Genomic DNA, 20,493 nt, shown 5'->3' with positions numbered 1-20,493 from the left:
TTGAGTTTCTTATTACTTTGGGTATCGTTCTTTGCCTGAGTATGGTTAATATTGTTGTGATGAAACATCATGACCAGAGAAACTTGGGGAGGAAAGGGTTTATTTGGCTTATGTATCCCAAATCTCAGTGCATTAAGGGAAACCCAGGAACTCAAACCGAGTAGGAACCTGGAGACAAGAGTTGATGCAGAGGCCATGGAGGAGCATTCTTTACTGGCTTGCTCCACATGGCTTACTCAGCTTGCTCTCTTATAGAACCCAGGACCTCCAGCACAGAAGTGGCACCATTCACAATGTACTAGGCCTTACCACATCAATCACAATTTAAGGAAAATACTCTGTAGGATTACATATGGTCTAATCTTATGGAGTCATTTTTCTCAATTGCGGTTCCCTCCTCTCAGATGACTGGCTCCAGCTTGGGTGAAGTTGACATAAAAACTAGCCAGCACAACTTCTTTTCATAGATATCACTTGATTGCCAATGATCAATTATCCTCTTGGTTGCTTCTGTGGCTTTGTAGACACAGTCCCTTTTCTTCTACTCTCGATTTGTGTCTTTAAAAAAAAGACATCACCCATATCAATAGCTTGAAACTTCTCTTTGTTTTCTCCTAGTAGTTTTACTGTTTCAGGCTGTTTGAAGTTTAGTACATTTACAGTTGCTTTTTGAGTGTGATGCGAACAATTCTTCCAGTCTCCTGCATGTGAATATCAAGTTGACCTAATGCCATTTATAGAAAAGACTATCTTTTCTCCACTGTGAGTTCTTGGCACTTTTGGCACCCTTCCTCCCCTATTGGCCTTAGCATCTTTGAGATGCTGCTAAGGGAAGAGGTCCCAACCAAGAGCAATGCTTAGCAACAAAACATGGCTTTGAAAACATGATCTAAAAGCATGTGTACATCTGCAAACCATGTGATCTTGACTTCAATGTGCGTGGATAAGTATCCAATGGATTTAGTGGTCACATTAGACCTGCGGTTTCCATCACTTACATGTGACATCCACACCGGCAAATGACATGCTCTGCTCCCATCTTCTTAGTTGTAAAGGTGGGAGACACATACACTCATGTATTTCAGTCTATTGTACAGATCAAACCTGTGTGGTTCTTCGCTGTCTGGATGCATGCTCCTTGCTGGTCTTTTCTGTGATTCCCTCACCAGCACTTTTTCTGGTGGCATGGCTTTTCTGACCATGTCTTAGCAAGCATTGCCTCGGGGACTTTTGCGCCAGCTCTTCTGTACCTTACCCTTAGATGCCCATGGCTCAGCGCTTTGGGTTTCAGCTCTCATGGGTGCTTTCCCATACCTTTACTTTTGCTGTTAGTGTTAGTCCTCACTTTGCTTTATCTAATTTACACAGTAACTGCCATCTCCCTGCTTGCCAGATATGCTTTTATTTATCATTTATCAGGTTTTCTACTGCTAGAATGTAAGCTAAAGGAGGGCCAAGCATTGATTGATTACACTGAGGCATTTCAGGTGACTAACAGAGGCTAACCCACAGAAGGCATGTCATAGACAACTGCTGAGTGAACAAACCCATAAATAAGTCAGTGCATGCATGCATGAATGAAATAATTTAACTCAGTGCTTTAAATATTGTAGACAGATAATAAAACCTAGCTATTATTATTGGAAGTTGGCTATCCCTAGAGCTACTTCATCCTGGAGCAATAAATAATATAAACCCTTCTGTTTCATTATTTTCAATCCTGATCACCTGCAGAATGCCAGCCCCTCCCCCACACCATTACCATGTCTTCTTCAGTCATGTGTGAGAATTCCCCCTACCCAAGGGACCATGTGACTAGTCACTCCTGTTCTCCAGCTCAGATATGCAGTGGCACCCAGTACTTGATGCCTCAGGGAGGTATCCCCTACTGTGTCCCAGTAGATAATGTCTTTACATCAAAGAAGTTGCTTCTTAACCATCATGACAGACACAGAAGATGCTTCCCAGTCACTGTTACTCTGACTGCTGTCCCTGGTGCTCTCCCAGGCCCACAGAAAACACCCCGCTCCCTTATCATACATTCTGCACTGTACCTTGTAGTGAAATAGCCTGAGCACTCAGCGTGATCAGCAATCAGCTTGGGCTGGAGGAGGATGTGGTCTTAGTGTGGTTCTGCAGCGTGGGCCGCAAGGGCAAATGGTCAAGCACGGACTATTCCCAATGAGAAGAGTGTGGGGTTCAGGGTCTCCTTTCACGGGGGGGGGGGTGCAGGGTCTCCTTTCACGGGGGGGCTGTATCCTTTCTTCTGCCCCCAGAACCCCATTTCAGTTCGCCAGGCTACAGCAGCTCCACTCGCTCTACTCTTCATTCCCTTTTCCCGAGGGTGAGGCTTTTCCCTCTGTTCCTGTCACACTGCGCTAGGCTCTCCCATGAATTCAAACTGAGGCACCAGCCTTTCCTGGGGATGAGGTGAGCTGAGGCAAGGGAAAAGAGGTAGACACAGAGAGCCTGGAGCCGCCACAGCTTTGGGGTTAAGTTCCTTTACTGACAGGGATGGGAAGCACTAAAGGATTTAGGGAGATGAAGCTAGTCATGCTGTCGATCGTGACCTCGTCACTCACCAGTTTGTTCTTAAAGAAAAAAAGCCTGGGACACATTTAAAAAGAAAAAGGACCAGATGTGGTGGTGGAACATGCCTGGGAAGCAGTGGCAGGCGCATGGCTGTAATTTGAGACTACCCTGGTCTATATAGTGAGTTCCAGACCAGCCAGGACTACATAGGGAGATCCTACCTCAAAATGAAACAGAAGGAAATCTTGAGACAGAAGAAAGGACTCAGCAGGTAAGAGCATGAACTGCCTTTTCAGGGGACTCAAGTTCAGTTCTCAGTACCCAGTCAGGTGACTAACAACCACCTGTCTAACTCCAGCTCCAGGAGACACAATGTCCTCTTCTGGCTTCCTCAGACAGTTCCCTCACATGCACAACTCCACACACAGGCATGCACAAATACAAATGTTTTTTTTAAATGTTAAAAATTGTCCATGAGCTTCAAAAGCTAAAATAGAAATTTGCTTAAAAAATAAAATATTGCCATTTATGACAATACATATGAATTTGTAGGATTTTGTGCTAAGTAACATAAGCCAGGTACAGGAGGATAAATATTGCTCAATCTCACTTTAATGCAGAAAAGTTTAGGGAATTTAAGTGTACAGCAATGTGGCTCTAATGGTCAATTCTGCATTGTGTCTTTAAAATTTATGGAGTGGGTGAATATGATCAAAACACATTGCAGGAAGCTATCAAATGACTAATAAAATTAATTTTTACTATCAGAGATCTTAAACCTTCTCATGCCCCCACCCTACCCACCAGATCAAAGGATAAGAAAGGAATAAAGACAGTCAGTGTAAAGAATGTGTTCACTAGCTTGGTTAGGGCGACTATTCCAACATCTATACAACTATCAAAGCACCAACTTGAACTTCTTACATATATGTAATTCCAACCTATTGATTACACCAAAATAAAGTGGAAAGAAAAAGTAGAGAACAGGATAGCATCCCTTTGTCACTTTTGTTTTGAGACAGGATCTCACCATGTAGCCCTGGCTGGTCTGGAACTCACTGAGGGTAGTCTCAAATTGGGGCCGTCTGCCTGCCTCTGCTTCCCAGTGCTGCTGGATCGAAGGCATGTGCCACCACCACATCTGGTCCTTTTTCTTTTTAAATGTGTCCCAGGCTTTTTTCTTTAAGAACAAACTGGTGAGTGACGAGGTCACGATCTACAGCATCACTAGCTTCATCTCCCCAAACCCTTTAGTGCTTCCCATCCCTGTCAGTAAAGGAACTTAACCCCAAAGCTGTGGCGGCTCCAGGCTCTCTTTGTCTACCTCTTTTCCCTTGCCTCAGCTCACCTCATCCCCGGGCAGGGCTAGAACACCTCAGTTTGAATGCATGGGAGAGCCTAGAGTAGTGGCAGAACAGAGGGAAAAGCCTCACCCTCGGAAAAAGGGACTGAAGAGTCGAGCCCGGTGAAGTGGAGGGTCTCATAGCCTGGGACACCGACATGGAGTCCTGGGGACACAGGAAAGGACCCCGCTCCCTGCCAGCCCCAGGAAAGGAGACCCTGCAGCTTCACACTCTTCTCTTTGGGAACAGTCAGTGCTTGATCATTTGCCCTTCTGGCGCAGGTTGCAGAACCACACTAAGACCATGTTCCCCTCAGCCCAAGTTGCTCCACGATGATGCTGATCTGTTGCTGGCTGGGTTTTAGGCACTGCAGAAACATGCTCTCTAGGTTCTTAGTGCTGTCGGCTTTCTCTTGTCGGCCTGCACCGGGGTCTCTGCTTTGCACATCTCCTGTAGGTTCTCAATTATTGTCGGCTTCCTCCATCCACTTCAGCAGGGACCGCAGCTGACACTTCAAGCTGCGGGACCTCAAAGTGGCAGGTGGTGGTCTGGCTGCACACCTATGGAGAGCACCCAGCATGAGCCCCACATCGGCCTGGGTGTACCCCAAAGTAAAAACGCTCTAGTCCTTTCTGTAGGGCTTTCATGTCCTGAGACTCCTTGGGACTTGGTTCCACCTTCTCTGCCTTCTTCACCGCATTGGGGGAGGATAGTACACGGCCCAGGGGAGGTCTCCTCCAAGTTCTTCTCCACTCCTGCTTCTTCCTGGCCCTTAGATTGCAAAGTCTCCAGGCTAACTTGGGGCATTAGGCCCAGTTCAACCCGAGGTCCACAGTATGCCACCCCCTGCCCCCCAGAACTCACACTGCAGAAGACAGGGGGAGATCCCCAACACCTCTGAGCCTCGTCCAACTCCTGGTCCGATTCCAGACACACCTGGATGGAGACCCTTGGAAGCCCAGCTTCAGCCCTCCAGACTCATCATCGCCACCTGGTGGTGGTCAGAAAGTGAAGTCTGAAGCCAGGTGTCCAGCCATGGGGAAGGTGGGCACCCAAACCGGAGGCCTGATGGAAGGAAGGAGGGCTCGCCTAGGATCTACTTCACCTCTCTCTGGTCCTAATTTTTAAAGTCTGAAAAATATTCCCCCCACGTCTCTTTTACACACACACACACACACACACACACACACACACACACACACACACACACACTCATGCTATCCACTCATGCAGTAATAGAAATTTAGACTGTTTGAATGCCTTTGGTATTGTGAATATTTCTGCAATGAGCAGAGGTACAATAGAAATTTCATTTCCTTTGAGTATATTCCTAGAAGAGAATTTTCTTATCATAGGGCACTTCTATTTTGAATGTTTTAGGAACCTCTATATTATTTTCCAATTTCCTCTCTCTTTTTGCAGCCAGAGGCATGTGCCGTCCTGACTGTACCAAGTTACATAAATGCCTGTGCACCAGCAGGTGTTTTCTGGTTCCCTACAACAGTTTTTGCTTAGCTTCAGCCAAGACATCTTGCTTGAACATAGGAAAACAAAGCCATTCATCATTTAGAAAAAGCATTATAGAAGAAGCAGATGACTTAATTTATTGCACATTGGCTGACTCCTGTTCTTTCTGAAGGTCCAGTTCTGCCTGACAAGGCTACTTGCACCACCCAACAGATGGCCCATGGCAACAGAGCATTGCTAATCTTGTCACAGTGAAATCGATTCAATGAAAAACTCCCCACAGCAGATGTATACGCCGGTTTCCTCCCCGCATGGGGATCCGTCCCTTCATGAGACATTGCGTCTGTTCGTATTTATAGGTTAACAGTTGTCGGGTGAAGGGAAGGTGACTGTTATTAGTATTAATTACAATCACTTGCATTTATCTAGTGCTTTATGCTTTTCAACGATGCTTTCACAGATGTTCCCTCATTTGATTCTTGCAGCATTCCTGTGAGGCAGCCGTCAGAGTTAAGGCAAAGACCCCAGGAAGGCATGCAAGGTAGTTTCTTTCCTTTCTTCAATGCCTCAACATAAATATTCATCAAAGCTCTGGACAGGGGGCTGGTCTTTGGGTAGTGTGCTTGGAGGCCACTGCGTGCTGTGGGGGGAACCAGCTCTGCCTGCTAATCAGAGAGCGTCCTTGTGAGTGTGTTTGTCAAGGCAGCACTCTCAGCTAGATTGCAGCAGTGGCTGCCTAGCAGGTCCTTCTGCCTCTGTCCTTGCCATCCTCCCATTTGTCCTCAATGCAGCAGTCAGGGTGGGCATTCTAAACATTTCTGATTGAATCCTTGCAGCGGAAAGAATCTTCTCAAAGCTCTTCGGCCTACTCAGGGTAAAAGAACCATGGTGCCAGGCCTCTCATGGACTGGCCTCATGGTCCTCTCTAGCCATTTCCTGCTTCTGCTGTCTAAGTCTCTGGCTACATTGGCCTCCTCAGTGTTCCATGAGTATCATACACCCCTCCCCCCACTTAGGATGTCTGATTCCTCCATTTGTCTGGTTCTTACCCCATTTTCTGTTTGCTTCACTCCTTTCTGACTTCTACCTTCTCAACGAAGCCTGTCTCTGTTACCCAGCATTTCTCTCCCTTTCCATATACTTTGGGCAATACCACTTGTCTCCATGTGTATAATAAATGCATTGGATTCTTAGGGCTGCCATTAACAAATTACCACAAGCTGTTTTGATGACCTAACATATTGGAAATTATTCTTATAGTTCGGGAGGTCTTCCTAAAAATTTGTTAAATGAAAAATGGAAGTGTGGGCCAGACTGGTTCCTTCCAGAGAATAATTTCCCCATGTCTGGTTCTAGTTTCTATTGGTTGTTGCTAATCCTTGCCCTATACATTCTCTTTCTCTGTCTGTCTGTCTCTACTTTCCATTTTCCCCAAATTCCTTTATTTTAAAAATACACCAAGTATTGAAAGGGCCCCTCCTAACTCACTATAACTTGATAAGCATATCTCTACATACTTTGCTTCCAAGTAAGGGCACACTCATGTGTACTTGGTTCAGAAATCAATATGCCTTCTGGAGAATACAATTTAACTTACAATACTGTATATTAGTATATTTCTTTTTCTTGTTTAAGACCCTTGGATAAATAAGCTCTGTGAAGACTGGGGTTTTGGCTATATGGATTAGTTGAATCCCAAGATACTCAACAAATCACTGTTTTCTTCACTCAAACTCTTCATATTTTAAATATTATTTATATTCCAAAAGTATAGCTATGTCATAGTTAATTTAAAATTATTCCCCATATTTGGAACTGGCCAAAAACACTATGTTCTTGGCTATGTTATTTCCACTAGGACCTCTTCTCTCTGTGGTCCTTGAAGTCATTGTACCCACCTGTGACCACTCATCCTATCCTGGGTCTCACCTTCCCCTTGGCATTTTACCAAGATGTCCCCAGTCCTTCTCCAAAACAACTTAAAAGGGTGACAGATCCAAGATACATTCTTTATATTCTTCAACAGCTCCCCGCCCTGCTAAGTGACTCACTTCCTTCAACAAGGTCACACCTTCTGCAGTCCCACCATCTTCTAACAGTCTATTCAAATGTTGAATTCACCAATGGCTTAAACTGTGGATTATGTCAGAGCTCCCATGATTTAATCTAATTTGATTAATAATTTAATTAATTTAACCATCTCTGGATCTGTTTTCAAAAGCACAGGCAGAGGTGTGTTTCACTAATCTAGGTGTTTCTCAATCCAATCTAGTTGACAAGATTAAATATCATAGTGTTTAAGGTTTTAAAAAAAGGAATGTCCAATTGTTCTCAACTAAGCATTTGTTAGATACTCTGTACATAATAGATGATCGATAAAGATTGGACAAGGATAAACAACTCCTCCTTGTTCTTTAGTTACAATGAACACATCTTAAGTAACTATAACCAGGAAGGGATGCCACTTGGAACGTCATTGTCATTGAAAGAAAAGTGGACAAACCCCTTGTAGATCTGATCCCCAGTATTAAAGTAAGAAAGCCATTTGGATACTGTGTTTTCAGTTTCTTTGATTGTAAAATTCGGACAAGCCCCCTCCCCAATAGGGTTTTGAGGATTAGATGAAAGAATACATTTTAGCAAAACAAACAAATGAACAAACACACAAACAAAAGAACCCCCAAGACCCTGAGGAATTCTCTCAGCACCCCTATGTGTTTCTCTAGAGATACTCTTGCATCAGCCTTTTTATTCTGAGACCCCTTCCCCTTAATGAGGTGTGGATAAATAGGGGTTGTGGGAAGGCAAAGTATGAGCTCTCAAGGAAATACTCAAGAAACTGGGCTTTCTGCCATTAAAAAAAAGCAAATCTTTATGGTGACCTAATTAGAGTTTTTAAAATTCAATTTGGGCAGTCAGCAAACTAGGCTCCTTTCCAGGAGGAATAAGGAGACAGTGCATGACCTAACTGATGCTGGGCTGCTTGCCATCCCAAACAACTAAAGTGGTTGTATCAGCTTCTTTCAGGACCAGAGACTGCCTGGACACTCCTCGGGTAAGGATGTCTGTCTTGCGGGGCCTCATGGATGTTGTGGGACAAGAATGGTTCAATTCTTAGAGGACATATGTCTTTAGGAAAGCAGATAATGAAGTATGGTCCTCAGTAGGCTAGGGTAAAAGTAATTCTCTTTCAATTGCTGTCTGAAAATTTGTGGAGCAAGAGCATCCATCCGCCCATCCATCCATCTGTCTGTCCATCTGTCCATCTATCCCTCAACTCACCTATCTGACACACATGGACTATGTATTCCCACCAAATATTAGAGCTTCAATACTAGTATGTTGAAGGAGCCCAGTTTTATCCAGATGCAAATAATCAATGGTTATGCTTTTGAGGAATTAAATCCTTTGTGGTCCTGGGGAAGCCATTCATCTTTAGCCAAAATTTTTATCTTTAAAACAGGATGGGACTAGATTAAACTCTCAGACTTCTTCCAGGTCAGATATGCTAAAATTCCATGCCTTAGTACATTTTGTGTAAAATAAGATAATCATTTGAGAGGAGATAGTGTAATAATCTTGTTGGTTGTCTCCTCTATCTTTGCCTGAAAACCAGTCTTCCACCTTCAGGGGGCAGATTTGTCCTCCCCAAAGCAAGCTTGTCAGGTTTCTCTTCATTCATCTTTTTCATGGCCATTCTTGTCTGCATTAGGATAAACACAAACATTCTTAGCAGGCCTGATGCTCTTGTCAACTCTGTCTGCCTCATTTTGCATCAGGTCTTGACTTCCTTTCTTTGCTCCTTAAGTTTCATAGTCCCTGTTGCTACAAGGCCTCCATCTGGACCACGGTGTCTTTCCATGTATTTTACCCTGAGGGAGTAACTTATCCTTCAGATGACAGCTGACCCCCTTTTCCAGTGACACTTTCTCTTGCCTCTTAGTGTGGGGCCTGGCTCTTTGCTTAGAGCTACACAAACGATGTTTCTTCCCTCTAGGCCAGTGGTTCTCAACCTTGCTAATGCTGTGACCCTTTAATACATGTCTCATGTTGCTGTGACCCCAACCATAAAATTATTTTTGCTGCTACTTCATAGTTGTAATGTTACTGTGGCTATGAATTGTAATGTAATTGTCTGTGTTTTCTGATGGTCTTATGCAACCTCTGTGAAAGGGTAGTTAGACCCACAAAGAGCTTATGATCCACAGGTTGAGAACTGCTGCTTTAGAGCATATGTTCCTTCCCAAACCTTAACGAAGAGGTCTCTGGTTTAACACTACCTGCTCTACCAGCCTACCAAATACATAAGAACAGTAATTATCAAGCTAACTATTGCATTCCTCAAGACTGCACTTTTCCCATTGACAGTACCACCACTTGCCCAATGGGCTCTCTCAAGTGGCTAAGGGGAGAACTCCCATGAGCCAAAATGGATGTCACAGGTTCTCTGCCACTGCCCAGGGTGGGGGATGTTTCCCAGCTGGAAAGGTAGTGGGTTAAGATGAAAACAGGCAGCTGGAACTTTTGTTAAATCTTGGTAAAAGTATGGTAAACAGAGTCTGGGAGTTTGGGTGATAAATGCCCCAGTCTGCCAGAAAGGCCTGCCTGCCTGGTTGAGATTATGGTTCCATCAGTGTCTTTTTCCAAAGTCCCAGTTTCCTTATCCCTGAGGACCATGGCATCTTTACCACTAGGTTGCTGGAAGAGGAGGTGGAGTTGTGTGAGCCTGATGGCTGACACAGGGCCTGGCATCTATCCCATTCCCCCTAAATGGGAGCTGCTGCCAGGGAGTGAATTATACACTTTGTTATAGTTCTGAACTATAAGAGAGCCATATGTTATCATGTGATTCCTGACTGGACTCATTTGTCAGAAATGATCCCTTGTATGACTCTTCCTTTTGGTGGCTGCAAACTTTGACTCTTCTCTTGCTACTCACAGCATACCAAATCCAGCAGCAACTACAGTTGGTTCTCTCTTCTGGATGCACCCAGACTCTAATTGCTTCTGTCTCCTGTCACAGCTGCTGCCCTGGCCTAAGCTTCTGGGATGTGCTACCCAGATGACTGCAGTGATCTCCTCTCTGACCTTCCTGCCTGAGCCTTTCTTCCCTCTGGCCTATCAGCACAAAAACCAGTCTGAGCCAGCTAAAGTCTAAATTGGATGGCACCCCTCTCCGAACTGAACCTCTGATGGCTTTTATCACACTATGAGCAAAGCCCAAACCCAGATCCCATCTGCTCAAACCTTCAGGGTCTGTTCCAGCAAACTTTTCTGATCACACTCATTTCCCCTATAACACATGAGATCTAGATGCAACTCGCAGGCACCAGGCTTGCTTTTGTCTGAGGGCTAGATGCCCCTTACCAAGAAACCTGCAAGCTGGCCTCCTTGTTCCTAGCAAAAAAGGCATTGTGCCAAAGGTCACCAGACCTTTATTCACTTGCCAAAGTCTCAGCAAGGTCTTCCCTTTCTGCTTTCTTTAATGGTGTGATTCCCAGTAATCACTGGCACACACACAATGACTGTCTTCAAAGAAATAACATGCCAGTTTTATTTATTGAATACTTGAATGAATGAATGAATGAATGAATGGCATCACACTTCTCAGGATATGGATACCTTCTGTGTATAAATGTTTTCACACTAATGATGGTTCAATGAACAACTTTTTGAGTTCATGTTATAGAAATGTATCCAAGGAACCCTTCTTCCTATTCCTTTCAGTATAGTGTGAACAAATTTCCTGAGATATTCTGTGATCTATAGGTGTGGCTCGATTGTGCCTGGCTGTGGGCTGATGTAAGTGTTCTGAGACTATTTAAGATAGGTCGGTATAGTTGATGATATTCAGTATGTTAAGGGTAGGAAATGAAAGGCATTTTGAACTTACAAGATTTTCAACTGATAATGAATTTACCAGATGAAATCATATTGTCATCCCTTATCCATACATACAGGTACTCAGGGATTATCTGGACAATGGGGTTTGCATAAACCAGGTTCTCCAAGCCTTCTGTTTACAAAGAGTGGCAGAGAACACCCATGACCTTAGATGCCCTTGATGTCTGCTCAAGCTTCAGACATTGTGGCATATTTGCATTACAGTAGAGCATGAGACAGACTCTAACATGGGATAAATATCCAGCCTCCCGCTTCTTGAAGATGAGTTAGCTCCCCCATTCACTAGGCTTAGTTTTGGTTTCACACAGCAGAAATGTACTCACTGACGGATATAAACGGTTAAGATAAGACAGTAAGTAGTAGCTCACGTTGCTACTGTTCATCTTGGCTACTAAGTATTATGCCTACTAGACTGAAAAGTAGATAAATATGTGTGCTGGTTTGAATGAGAGTGGTCCCCAAAGGCTCATGTGTTTAAATACTTGGTCTCCACTTGGTGGAAGTGTTTGTGAAGGATTGGAGGTGTGGCCTTTCTGGAGAAGGTGTGTCACTGGGGGTGGGATTTGAGGTTTCAAGAGACTCACACCATTCCCGTCATTTCTCATTTCTCTCTTTCTTTCTCTCTGTCTCTGTCTCTGTGTCTCTGTCTCTGTCTCTGTCTCTGTCTCTCTCTCTCTTCTCTCCTTCCTGTCTGTGGATCAAGATGTGAGCTCTCAGCACTTTCTTCAAGCCTGCTTGCCTGCTCTCATGCTCCCTGCCATGATGGTAATGGACTCACTCTCTGATACTGAAAGCCCCAATAAAATCTTCCTTGTATAAGATGCCTTGGTTATGGTGCCTCCTCATAGCAGTAGAAAAGTAACCAAGACAATATGTTTCTCATGTTCTTATCCTTAACTAGAAGAATGCACTCCCCTTTGGAAGAATGGGATAGTCAAATCTGAGGCTGTACCCCCATTCTGGTTTGGAGTGTAGTATTTTGGTATTGGTGGGACACCTCAAAGGAGCTCTGAGGAAAAGGGCATGGGTGGTGCTGGTACCAGTAGAGCTATTCAGGCTTCTTCACATTGACCCAAAAGTATGACCTACATGGCGTGATGAAGACAACTCTAGCCTAAGACACTCATGGAAGCATATATAGCAGACATTGACACAGGAAAGAGCTGAGCAAAAGATGGCACTGGTAAAGATGGAGAAGGAACCCCACAAGCCCCATCTCTTTATGCTGTTTTAATTCCTTTTTTCCTGTTTAAAATTTGTGTGTCTGAGTATTTTGCTTGCATGCATTTCTGTGCACCGTTTTTTGTGCCCAGTGTCTGTAGAGGTCAGAAGATACCATCAGTTCTCCTAGGAGTAGAGTTACAGGCAGTTGTGACCCACCATGTTGGGTCATTGAACCCAGGTCTTCTGGAAGAGCAGCCAGTCCTCATAGCCACTGAGCCATCTTTCCATATTATTTTAAGTTCTCCCTATCAGAGTATACAGAACATTGATCCTTAAGCAAAATAATTCTCCACGGGAGAGCAGAGGAGAGGGGAGGGAAGAACACTGAGCAGAGGAGGAACAGGACAGCAACATATTGACTTGCTAAGCCTGAGAGTATGTGTCTGGCAGGGCAAATGGAAAACTGACCACAGAAAATTCTAGAATTTCATAAAATTCTCAGTATGAATAAGCAACTTGTGAGAGTGAGTGTTCCTGCAGATTTGCTGCTGTTTCTTCATCTTTCTGTTGATAAACAAAGAGTAGGAACTGATGGCTGTCTGCAGGATGAGTGAGTGTATTTTCCATAGGCATCATGAGAGTGGAGTCTCTCAAGAAGTTGAGTGCATTATTAAAAATAGTAACTTAGACTCAAAGGACAGAAGTTCATTCATTCAAGTGCTCATTTAACTATTCATTCAATAAATACATCCATTTATTCATTTTCTCATTTATCATCTATCTTCTGAGCAATTACTATGTATCATGTACATGCTGTGATATAGAAGTCAACAGGATGACCAAGATCCTTGATCTCATAAAGCTTGAATTATACTGGGGAAGACAGATAATAATCTAATAAATAAAGGTTAGAGAAGATCATTTTAGACAATGATGACTTTTATGGAGGTAATTAGATTAGCAAGAAATGCAGCATTTCAGAGAACAGAGTTCAGACTGCTTTTGGAAGGAAAAGTCAGGAGCTGCCTCCCTGGGAAAGGATGTAGGATTTGAGGCTTTAACAGCAGGGGTCTCAGCTACATGAAGGTGATGTCTCAGAACCTTTAAGATGCCTTACTACCAGCTTTCAATCAATACTGATGGTGGACTCCACCTCCTGAGGCTGTAATTTACTCCATCTAGTGATAAAGTTAAGATGATTCTGATAAGCACTCAAGGTTGCAAACCTCAGAGTTTGCAAGAGACCAGAAGAAGCCACTAGATGAGGCACTATTTGCAGAGAACCAATGGTAGGAAAAAGCTCAGGTTGGTCCCAAAGAAGAAAGTGGGTGTGGCTGCAAGGGAATGGCTGAAGCAAATAGAGAGATTTGGAGGTGGGGAGAGGACTGGCAGTGGTGAGCTGTAGGACTGAATGGAGCATAAGCAAAGGCTTATGATTGCACCCAGAGGTGTTGTCTCAGAGGCATCTGGGGAGGCTGGGTGGGTGGCATGAAGGAACCCCCCCACACCCCCACCTACCCCAATTCTTCCGTGTCATCTCATAGCAAACTAATCTCGATTGCAGAAATTCTGGTGATCAGCTGTCTGTTTTCCTGGGGTGATCAATCTCCGAAAAGTTTCCAAACTGTGTTAAAACTGCCAGCTTCTCAGCAAACAGCACAGAGAGGGAGCTTTCCAGGGAGGGGAGTTCAATAATTCAAATGAGCCAGCACCGAGGAACTGGAGGGTGGTTTGATCTAGTTTAGAAGCTGACATTTTCTTAGCAGAAAAATGCAATATCCATAATACATTATTTTGTGCCCAATGAAGTCAACTAGAACAGAACTGTCTCAGGAGAGACTGAGATCAGATTGCCAGGAAACCTTTTTGAAGGCAATAGGAAACCCAGTCTTCAGAAGCCTAGGCAGGAAGTGGGCTCAGGGCCACTTCTCAAGTGCCTGCAGGGCCCAGAGGCTTCCTGAGCTGCTGCGACACTGGGCCCCCTCCCCTGAAACTTTAAAGGGTGAATAAGCACAGAATAACTCCTAGGTAACCTGAACAGCTGGACCTTGGAAAGCCCCGCCTCTGTCCTCATCACCAGCAGACAGACCTGCTCAATGGATCGCTTTACTCTAGGGGTGAGGTTTGCATGTGCCAACCTCACATGCAAGGGGTGTGTGAGGGTGTGGTCAAAGGAGCCACATGGGGGGCAGAGGGCTGTTTTATCTTTCTAAGATAAAGGCTGCTAACAGAGAAAAACCATTTTCTCTAGGTGGCAACTGTTCCTGCCAAACATGTCCCTGAGCTGAGTTTCCCTGGAAGAGTGAAAACTGTCAGACCTGAAGGCAGCTTGGCCCAAGTCTTGGTGAGGGGAGAGTTGTTAGGGGCTTGCTCCCCACGCCTGCTGCGTGGCTGTCTTCCTGGGGCTGCTTATCTATCTTCAAAGGAAACTGAGAAATTGGCTGCATTCTGGCCTTCCCCAAGTTCATGCAATTATGGACCCAAGTAAATTTGTGTTAGATTATGCCAGAGACTAAACAATATTTTGCTTTTTATTTGAACAAATATCTCTTGCTTCACTGACAATAGTCCAAGAGAGGAAGCCTTCAATTAGAGGAGCCGAAAATACTGATTAGAATCAATCAACACCTCTAGAAGTTTAAACACTTAAGTTAATTAAATGGTTCGGTAGACTTGAAGCTAAACTCACAAACAGAAATCTCGGCGTATGAAAGGATGCTTGGAGTTTTTAAAAAGCAGATAATTATCCGAGAAGCCCAACATCAGCCTTACCAAAGTCTCTGTGAAAATAATCAGGCAGGCGGTGCCTTGATTTTTCAATGCAGCCAACACTCAGGTTAACACCATAGCTCAAAAGCAAAAGCTCTCGATTCCTATTAGCAGATGGGATGTTCTCCCTAAACTCAGAGATGGACAGTTAGGAAACTGGCAATGACACTGTGTGTTTAGCAGTCCTGAATATTTTAAGAGATCCGTTTCTTTACCCTCAATGTCAAAAAACCCAGCAGAAACACAAAGACCTTGTGGGTTTTAACTTTAGCAGATATATTTTGAATGGGTGAAAACATGACATATAGGTGCTTTTGGGGTATCTGCTATAGAATACAGACAGGTCAGATGTCTGCAGTTGGGTTCCCTGTACAGACCTCGAAATTTGTCCAGGTCAAGAAAGCTAGTGAGAATACATTCTCAGGGAGGGTGGAAGAGTCCTCATACAAGCTTCACTCAGCTGCAGATATCTGAGCCCTAGAGGAGGCATTATGTATGTTAGTCCCACCCCAGACAGGGAAAGAAACCCAGGTATGCTCCAGTGCTGTGGCATGCAGTTGTTGGCACTGGGTTTCTGTGCTGGTGGTAGAGTGGGGGTGTGAGGCAGCCTTCTAGTACTTATCATACAGCAGTCTTCCAGGAAAAGATCAGTTAACGGTTGTGAGGTGTGATCAAAATCACGCCAGGGATCCACTTGGTTCTGGGTAGGGGCAGGAGTTCTATATCGCAGCACTAAGGAGCTCTTCCCTCATTGAGATTGTAGAGTGGCCATGGGCAAGATCAGGGACTCCATTTGCCTGTGATGAATGAGGTTGGTCTGTAGTATGTGCATCTCCAGGCTCCAGTCCCTGTTTGGTTTGGAAGTCAACCCTGTGTTCTAGTTTGACTTTTAGTGCTGTGATAAGACAGTAAATTAGGGCAGGAAACCAAAAGTAAATTAGGGAAGGAAAGGATATGTTTGGGCACACACCTCACCTCCATGGCACAGTCCATCACTGAGGGAAGGAACTCAAGCAGGAAACTGGAGTCAGGAGCCAGGACAGAGACTACAGAGGAACACTGCTTACCAACTTGCTCTCTACAGCTTGATTAATCTGTTTTCTTTTTTAAAATTTTATTTTTAAATATTTTTAATGTGTATGGATATTTTGCCTTTATGTATGTCTGTGTACTATGTATATGCATTGTCCAAGGAGGCTGTAAGATGGCTTCAGATCCCCTGCAGCTAGAGTTACATACAGGTGGTTAATGAGCTGACATGTGGATGCTGGAATCAAACCCAGGTCCAGGGATGGATCTACTCATAGTGGGATGAGTCCTTTCACATCCATCATTAACCAAATAAAGGCCCCCGCAGACTTGCCTACAGGCCAATCGGAGGAGGGTATTTTCTCAACTGAGGTTCCCTCTTTCCAGATGACCTCAACTTTTATCAAGTTGATAAAAAAAACTAAACAGCACACAATGTGTGTTTAATGGATAATAAGCAGGTCCGATATTGTGTTAGCTGGATACAGAGCACTTTTCATGCCCTGTCCAAATATTTTGCCAACACCTTTTGCAGAATTTTAGTTGAGGTTGAGTCTCGGAGAAGGTCTGGCTCGAAGACTTAGTGCCGCTTCTCAAAACAGAGACAACACAACTTCATAGGATTCTTGTGAGAGTCAGGAAATCCAGCATATAACAACAACAACAACAAGACCTTAGTAATCTGGCTTTGTTTTCTTTTTGTGAGATGCTTTTCATTTGCAGAGGCTGCAGTGCAGAAATAGACACTTAAATTACAAGATTAGGTGCCTGTGAGAATGAAGGTTTACTTTGTAAAGAGAAGGTGATCTTGGACTGGGGTTGTGCTGTTGATAGGCACAGTAGATTGCTATTGATCTGCAGAACATACTTCCAGGAACGAGGCTGTTATGTAAAAGCAAGAAGACCCAGTAAGACTAAGTCTTGTTATATTCCCAGCACAATGTGTAGGTCAGGCTCTGAACGCTTAGCCAGGGAAATCGTGAGCTGTGTATAAAAACATGTGTACAGGACACAGGGCTTACTACACTAAATTTCACAGCATGTGGAATAGCTTCTCCACTATTGTGTTGGCCAACACAAAGTAACCTGTCATGAATGCAAAGCGAGAAAGGGTGGATTTGTCTGGATGGAACACAGAGCTGAGTCCCTTCGTGTGTCAGTGTTCCAACAGCTTGGAGATCTGTCATGATCACCATGGACTTCCTCTTTCCGCTCATTCTGGGCAGCTGTTGTGAGAAGACCGTCACCGAGACTTAGCCGAACAAGAACTCAGAGGCTAGATTCTAACTATTGGGGACACGAAGTCTTCACTTATCAAGTGGGGATGACTTCTTAAAGAGCTGTTTTCCTGTTTTAGAGTTCTGCTTCTCAAGATGACTTTCTCTCCCACTCTTGGAATGACAATGAACAGTGCTGTTGTCATCTCCAGTTAAAGGTCTGGATTCAGGCATGATCAGGAGGAGGAAAGAGGGCATCATACACTTGTGCTTATTTGGGCACTGGCATCAGCTGGAGGCCTCCACAAAATGTATTTCTGGAATTTCGTGAGTTTGGGAGGCAGGGCATGATATTCTGTTACCATCTTTGCTTCAAGAAGGCAATGCTCTATAAGGGTAAGTGAATTTTATAATCAGAGGAAATTTGGATAGGTCTCTGGTTCTATAAATTGGCAATTTATATAACCTTTGGTAAATTAGGTACCCTCTTTCTTCCCTCCCTTTGGATGAGGACAATATCTACTTTCTCCCAGGAGTATATAAAACTCAACATATAAGAAGGGCTATACATGATGAGTCAACCAGAAAAAATTACTTCCTCCTTCTGGGGCTCTTCGGGTCATCTTACTTTCTTCAAATATTTGACAGGGTTGCATACATGTAGGTTAGTAGAAACCCCTATGATTCCTACGTAGGAGACATGGTTGAGAAGGCAGTAAGTGCTGTTGCTAGGAAAATGCTCTGAAATGGTTCTGGGCTGATGGGAGAAGTGGAGTTAAATGCAGGCAAGAGTGTACTTAGCTAGAAAGCAAAGGGGTCTCCCAGCAGGGGGAACCCTCGGGGAGCAAACTTGTTGTCTAGATCTGTGTGCGAGTATTTCAGGTGCTGGGCTGAGAAGACACCTGGCAGGGAGGAATGAGAATTCATGGGCTCTATTTGAGATTCCCACTAACTAGGTAGCCCTTATTCAGACAATAAAACCATAACACAGCCTATCAATATAAGAGCCCTTTCTCAAATTATTTATGTATTACCAGTGCTCTGGCTTCTTAGTCTTCTTATTTTCTCATTCTATGTTCACTGTAGTAATGAGATATTAAAACGATTTGTGGAACAAGCCAGTTTCTAAACTATTTCACTTAGAATTTTGTGTTTCATAACAAATACTATATATAATAATAAATAAATAATATTTATTATACTATATATAATAACAAAGTAGCATAATCATGGCCATCATTTTCTCTCCTTTGCCTGACACCCTCAGTATAGGTCACAGAGTTCCTCTCACTCAGGGCTTCTTCCTCTAGATTTGATGCAGAAAATGAGGTTGCATGATAAATTATAGCCCTGAACCATTTCAGAGGAATTTGGCTGGAGTGGTAGTCCTCTGGGCATGGAAATGACTAGATTAGGGAAATGATTAACAGATTCTGCTAGGCATTGGTGGTACACACCTTTAATCCCAGCACTTAGGAGGCAGAAGCAGGTGGATCTCTGTGAGTTCAAGACCAGCTTGGTCTACAAGAGCTAGTTCCAGGACAGCCTCCAAAGCCACAGAGAAACTCTGCCTCGAAACGCCCCCCCCAAAAAGATTAGTGTATTCTCAATAGAAGAAATGAAGCCGAGGCATGAAGCTACCCCAATGAAAAAGATTCTTGCAGTGTTCATGCAAGAATGAAGTTCATTCTTTCTTCTGGGCCAGAAAGTGACATTTATGCAGAAGGGAAAAGGAAAACCTTCTTCCCCACTCCTGTTCAAAGTATCCTTGAGCCCTGGATGCTCCCCATATGACCTTAACAATGAAGTTGAAATAACTGTCACTTATTAATGTACAAATCTGGGAGTTTCAACTAGCCATGGTTCCTCTAGTTCATCTCGTAGCAGAGTATATACGCTTATAGTATCTTCCCGTTGAACTAAATTGGCATAAATAAACATTGAATCCAAAAAAAAAATTTCCCTATACATTATTCACCCTTAATCCTTGTTACTTGGTAAGGAATTGTTTTTTATCATGAAATAGAAAGCCTAGGGCTGACCAAGGTCATGATGAGTCTAGCATTTATTTATCAGGCTTATATTTAGCTTTGAAATTGCAAGCAAGGGGATTATAAGTAGACTAGAACATGAGAAAATGAATTATGGCACCATCGTTTGCTGCTATCTTTGGAAACCTACTCACGTAATAAATACACAGACTCCTCTCTAGCCTCAGTCCCTGACAAGAGCCCCCAAACCCATGTGATTTCTGGAGTGATAAAGGTACCAAGAGAATCTTTTGTTGTGATGGTTAGTCTGTACCCTGACTTCCATGATGCCATGAGGTGATGCCATTTTCATCCTAATGTGGGGGTCTTTGACCTCTGGTTCCTGACACAGAACTTCTAGATCCATTGGAATTTCTTGGGTATGAGAAGTGTCTCTTGTTCTAATGGGCAACTTTTTGTAGTTTCTGGCTAGCCAAGATAAGGGGTCAGTGACTAGGAGAACAAGCCATGTAATTTTAGCTACACCTCCAACCTCTAAAAAGGAGAGAAGGACTGAAGGTTGCATTGGTTCCTGTCAGCCAATGAGTTAATAAATCATGCCTATGTAGTGAAGCCTTCATTATAAAACTCCAGTCAACTGGATGTGGGAAGCTGTTGGGTAACTGAACACATAGAAGGTGGAAAGCTGTATAGTAGGAGAGGGCATGGGAGCTGCTTATCACTTCTCCAACCCCACACTCTCCCTCTGTGCCAAGTAACTGCTCATTTATGCCATTTTTCAATGCTCTTATAGCACACCATTAAGTCAGGCATGGTGGCTTATGCCCATGACTAGAACTTAGAAGGTTGAGGATTGTTAGGAGTTCAAGACCAGCTTAGGCTACATAATGAGTTTGAACTTGGGCTGTGAAGACCTTGTCTCAAAAATGTAAACCTTCTCCTCCACCCCATCATTGAGTTAATGTATTTCTTTAATTTATGGGAGCTGTTTTAGCAAATTAGTTTAGGGAGGGAGTTGTGGAAACTTCGTAGCATTGATTAGGCAAAGGTCACAGTTTGGGTTTTGCGACTGTCACA

The 20,493-nt window shown here is 43.7% G+C and overlaps 1 protein-coding gene and 1 pseudogene across 5 annotated transcripts in view; both read right to left on the bottom strand.

The window, feature by feature from the left end:
- Ca10 (carbonic anhydrase 10) overlaps nucleotides 1-20,493 on the bottom strand; it is a 497,907-nt gene that overhangs the window by 53,197 nt on the left and 424,217 nt on the right. The window lies entirely within an intron of this gene.
- On the bottom strand, nucleotides 3,908-4,912 carry LOC101838059 (annotated as a pseudogene).

This window comes from Mesocricetus auratus, unplaced genomic scaffold (genome assembly GCF_017639785.1).
Source record: "Mesocricetus auratus isolate SY011 unplaced genomic scaffold, BCM_Maur_2.0 Super-Scaffold_100007, whole genome shotgun sequence".
Classification (NCBI taxonomy): Eukaryota; Metazoa; Chordata; class Mammalia; order Rodentia; family Cricetidae; genus Mesocricetus; species Mesocricetus auratus.
This window is presented reverse-complemented; position numbering and strand designations above follow the sequence as displayed.